Source organism: Octopus bimaculoides, chromosome 4 (assembly GCF_001194135.2).
Source record: "Octopus bimaculoides isolate UCB-OBI-ISO-001 chromosome 4, ASM119413v2, whole genome shotgun sequence".
NCBI classification, from domain to species: domain Eukaryota; kingdom Metazoa; phylum Mollusca; class Cephalopoda; order Octopoda; family Octopodidae; genus Octopus; species Octopus bimaculoides.
The window spans coordinates 113,497,386-113,503,512 of record NC_068984.1 but is presented as its reverse complement, the minus strand read 5'-3'; positions in this window follow the sequence as shown (position 1 = coordinate 113,503,512).

Sequence of the window (6,127 nt, the reverse complement as noted above, 5' to 3'; positions counted from 1 at the left end):
TTATTATTATTATTATTATTATTATTATTATTATTATTCAGGTTACTGCCTGCCCACGGGCATAATGGCGTAGTTGTTAAGAGCGCGGGCTATTAACCCCAAGATTCCGAGTTCGGTTCCTGGCAGTAACCTGAATAATAATAATAATAATAATAATAATAATAATAATAATAATAACAACAACAACAACAACAGCAACAATATAATAACAACAACAACATAAAAAATCCCTTAGCAATTAGAGCCCAAGTTCGAAATTTCCTCAAGGCACCTGATGAAGGCTGGAGGGTATATTAGCCGAAACGTTGTGTTAACAACAAACAAGATGAGGACAAATATCCGGCAAATGTAAATAATGTACATAATTCCTCATCTCTTAAAAATAGAACTGTATTATACATATATATATATAATACATATGTCATTATTCAGTTTATTCCAAGAATTCTTGCAAATAGAGAAAGAACCGGTTTCTAGCCTAGATCCAAGGATCCTTCACTGGAATTTCAACATCAATAACAGGGTATTTTTGTTTGTATGTATGCATGCACGTATACATGCATGCATGTATGTATGTATGTATGCATATATGTGCAGATTTATATTTTTTATGTATATGTTCTAATGCATATAGTTGCATATCTAGACATGCTCATATATATTTAAATGATAATCTTCTGGAAAGTTTTACGGATTTTTACAGTTCCAGTGATGGATTGGATCTGTAGTCTTCGAATTAGCATTCTCTTTTCTGGTTTTGAGAAGCCTAATTTCTCAAGATCGGTATTTAAGCAGTGTGTTATATATCCCAGAGCCCAAATAATTACAGGTATTAACCTGAACTTGTAATCTGTGTAGAGTAACTGCAAAGTTCTCAATAGTTCAGGGTAGGTGTTTTTTCTTGTCACTGATCTTCAGCTTTATGTTAACATCCACTGCACAGTTTCTCTTCTCTATCCAAGATCATTATATCTGGTCTGCACTGATATATGGAGGTCTTCACTGGAACATTCCACCAATATTCCTTTTTATTATGAATGGCTATGGCTTCTATCATATTATGGGTTCTTATTTCTTTGTCCTCGAGATTATCCTTTCGACCGATTTAATTATAGAGTGTCCTAGCTACAACATCATGTCGCATCGGTAGATAATACCATGATGACATTTTTGGACAGTTGCTTATGATGTGGGTGATATCTTCCGTGTGAACTCCATAAAGTCTGCATCGGTTGTCACATTTTACTGCTCTTCCTGCATTTCTATCCCTTTTGTGCATCAGGTACTTGGTTGATATTTTCTGTGACTGTATTGCAAATGCATACCCTTCAAAGTGGGAGGTAGTAATCCGGCTATTGGTCCATGATAAACTGATTTGATGATCGATGTTAGTATCATCACGGAGCTTTCTACTAACATATCTATGCATCGTCAGATACAGGGGAAACAGTCAGATCATTGACGGAGATGTTACTAGTCTGGTTTATAGTTTTTTTCCTTTTCACGACCATATAACAAAATTTATCCTGATCAAACTCCAACACTTCGTCCTTTGAAAATGTTGTAACAAGGATAAGGCTCTTTTGCATCTCATGCATATTCTTTTCATAAAGTTTTAAGTCATCCACAAAGAGACAGTGTAATTTTGGGATTTCTGTTTCCTTGTGAACCAGCGAGATATCTATCAGACTTCCTTAAGATGAATGACTAGGGGTTTACAGAAAGTATAAACATCACAGAGAGACTGTCTGCTTGGAATATGCCTTTGCGATTATCGGTGATAATACAGTCACTCTCAGTAGTTAATTTCAAGAAGGTGGCCGACGATGAAGTCAGGTTAGCTATGGCTTTCACTATCCTCACTGGAACTTTAGCAAGTTCAAGGGCTTCTAGTATCCATGAGTGGGGAACAGAAGGCTTTCTTGTAGTGTAGCCACATTAAAACTAAGCCCCTCTGACATCACAGTTTTGTTGATTAACAGTGGCTCGGCACATTCCAAGACTCCCTTCTTCCCAGCTGCTTGCTCTGCTGTGATTAATGTTATTGGTTTCACAATGGTCCTGGAGGAAGAGGTTTAAACATGCTGTATATGTCTTATACATTAAGTTCTGACATGCAATTGGCGGTAGTTTTTTTGCCATATGGGCGGTCCTGCCTTTGGGGATCAATTTTGTATCTGCCAGAGCTAACCAGTATGGTATGCTACTGTTCCCAATGAGAGATTGCTGGTACAGATTAATAAGCTATGGTCGGTAGAATGTTGGCTTCTTGTACCAATATCCAACAATCAAGTCTCTTCCAGGTGCTTTTTCATCCTGGAGTTTCTGGATCACATTTGCAAAGTTTCACCATGAATGTATGTTTTGGTTAAATTCCTTCTCTTCACTCCAGATTTCACTCCAGAGGGAGTCTATGTATTCTCGTGAAGGAGCTTCCGTGATGTTTACTGCTCCTCCGCTCACATATCTGTATACTGCTGCCTGGTTGCGCTAAAATTTTTTATTTATTGTTATTCTCTCGGTTATTCTCTTCTGAAGTCGGAATTTTTCACTGACAGCTTTTAGCTCCTGCTTGAGGGTAATCAGTTTGCAAGTGAGTGTCCTCTTTTTGTTGTCCCCAAACATCATTTCTATCTCCTTCTTTACTTTCTGTTGGTAGGACGTTTAGTGATTTGCTTGTTTACATACATACATATATATGTATGTTTGCATGCATGTATGTGTGTATGTATGTATGTATGTATGTATTATGTATGTATGTATATATGCGTATATTTGTGTATGTATACATTTTGTGATACTTTCATAGTTTCATGCTATTCTAATAATGTGAAGATTCTGCAGCTGTCATTTGTTTAAGTTAGCCGCAGTTATTAATTTTGTAACCTGTTATTTGAGACGGCTCTGTCAATAGTCAGTAAAAATCTATGCTGAGTTAATTCCATTTTCAAATCGAATTACCTGTTAGTTTATTCTCTCTTTAATTTAAAACACCAAGTATTGTAATCCTTGGTATTGAATATAAAATAAGATTTGGAATATGTAGTGTAGTGCCCAACAACTTTAAAAAAATCGTACAGATTCCTGTACTAAATAGACCCATTGAACACTTTTATTCACTCGCTGTCACGTATTCTGGTATGTTTTCTGTTATTTAGCCTCAAATCAAAGACTGCAAGAGTATGGTAACTATAACTTTATTTAAATTAAATAAACAAGCCAAAAATCATTCGAACCAAACTTTTAAATGCAAAAGACCGCTCGTATTGTCAAATAAGTTCTTTCGTATTACCTGAGTGAGGCTTAGATATTACTCTTGATATTCATTCGTTTATATTTAATGAAACCAAAGAATAAGAACACTGACCTAAAAAAAAAAAAAATCGGTCCTCTCAGAATCTACAGTAATCTATCGCCACCTATTACAAAATCGAGTGTATGAAATCAAATATTACGAGGATATCAAGATAATAGTACGCTAAGAGAGCCAGCACTGACTAACGTCTCTTTCATAGGCCCGTATTCAAAACTCTGAGCAACGGGATGCAGCAGTTTCACAATATAAATATTTTAATTATTTTCTGTATTTAAGATAGAGGGCTGGCAGAATTGTCAGAGCGATAATACTTCCGGTTCTTTTCCCATCGAGGCCAACTTCCGGATAAATAATGTAAAATACCAATAAAGTTCTGGAGTCAATAGTATTAAATTGCAGACTTGTGCTTATGCTAGAAACAATTCTTTACAGTATCAAAGATTGCAAGATGGCAATCGTTAGAGAATCGGAATAAACAGTTTGTAAATTTTCCACCGCATGAAATCCCAAGTTCAAATTCAGACAAGGTCAAGTTGGCGTTCATCCCTCTGTGGCGAATGAAATACAGTACCAGTCAAGTACTGGGGACGAAATCATTGACTCAGCCTTACCTGTCAAAATTGCTGACATTGTGCATAAATTATGAAAACTGATTTACTCTATCTAAAGAATTATTTCTTACAATGTTCGTTTAAAGAGTGAGTACTTCCAAGCACACTAGTACATATCTATATATGTGTGCATTTATATACACATGTATACATGTGTGTGTATGTACATATCTACATATATATAACCGTATATTTGTGAGTATATACGCTTATGTATGTATGTATGTATATATAAGTGTGCATGTGTGTATAAATGTTAGATATAAAGTTGTCTCCTTATCGCCAAAGACAGCGATGGGATTCGGTTGCTGCATGGGTGTCTGAGCAGCTCCATTTAGGGAGCGCACTACTTACCCGGAAGGCCGGGGAGGTTCTAGAAAAGGTGAACCAAAAATTGCCTGACTTTATCGAGTCAGTTTAGCGCGACTGACGGATGTCCATTTTGCGCTCGAAAAGCAAAGAGAATACTTTTAAAATCTGGTTAGAACTTGAATGTTTTATGTTGGAATGTGCGCATTCTGTTCAATAACAAGAGTAACAACAGGTCTGAAAGATGCACTGCACTTGTTGCTCGCGAGCAGAACTGTTATAACACTAATATAGCTGCACTTTCAGAGACATGTGTAGAATGTGATGGTCAGCTTGAGGAAGTAGGAGGTGGATACAATATTTTTTGGAAAAGGAAACCGAAAGAGGAGCGCAGAGAGGTTGATGTTGGCTGTGCAGTTCGATCCGAAATCCTTAAGAAGTGGGAAGAGCTTCCTTTTCCAATAAATGACCGTCTATTGACTCTACGTTTGCACCTGAAAGGTGGGCGGTTTGCTAATTTAATTAGTGCCCATGTACCTACTTTGATTAGTTGTGATGAAGATAAAAGTATTTTCTATACCCAGGTGAGAGCCATACTTAGGAAAACCCCTAATTCTTATAAAAGTATTTTACTGGGAGATTTCAATGCCAGGGTTGGATCAGATTGGTAAACGTAGAACTCTCTTGGACATATTGATGTAGGGAAGATGAATAGCAAAGGTCTCATGCTTCTGGAGCTTTACGAGGAATACGAACTTTGCATCGTAGGCACTCATTTATGCACAGAAGTGATCACACAGCGAGATAGATGCACCCAAAGTCTAAAGTGTGGCACTAGCTGGATTATGTACTAATTCGCAAGCAAAACATCTATAACATTTGTAATGTCAAGTCCTATCATGGTTCAGAGTGCTGGACGGACCACAGCCTGGTGTGAGCAAAATTCCGGATGATAATTAGAATGAAAGAAAGAAGAGGGCCAGTTGGCATTCCTCGGCGTCTGAATGTCAGAAGGCGAACAAAAATTGCTGTGTACCGTGCATGTGTACTGACATCGCTGCTTTACTCATGTCAGACATGGACCCTTTACAAACTTCATGTAAGGGTCCTTGAACGCTTCCATCAGAAACACATTCTGAATGTTGGCTGCACCTTAAAAACTCCAGATACACAGGTCCTGATGAAAGCCGATATCCTGAGTATTGAGGCGATGATGCACAAACACCGGTAACGTTGGACTGGACACCTTGTTACAATGATAGCAAAATCCCTAAACAGATACTATATGGGGAACCTCTTAGTGGAAAGCAACCCGAGTAGACGCCAATACTGCGATTTAAGAACTGTGTAAAGTCCTCATTAAAGGCCTGTGAAATACAGGAAGCTGACTGGGAGAGCAATACTTATCATCCTCACGGATGGAGAAAAAAGGTAAAAGTTGGAGTCGATACGCTTGAAAATGAACGATTTCTTCATGAATAATTTTAAGTATGCTGCTCGAAAATGCACTGCTCGTAAAATGAATGGAGAACACTTGGTCCGCAATGTTTACGGTCGTGTATGTTTGTCAAGAGCAGGGCTCGTTAGTCACCAACGGAGCCGCAAGTGTAAAATATAAGGTAGTCTTGAGCGCACAATGTTCCTAAAAGTCAGTAATGGTTTTCCTCGGTCACGAGCGGACAGGCATCATTATGTATGATCATGTAAACACACACATACACACACACACACATACACACACACACACTCACACACACACACACACATACACACACACACACTTATATATAATATTAATTGTGTGGTAAGAAGCTTGCTTCGGGTTCAATTCCCGCGTGGTACTTTGGGCTAGTGTCGTCCTTGGGTAAGTGGTCTCGGGTTGACCAAGTGA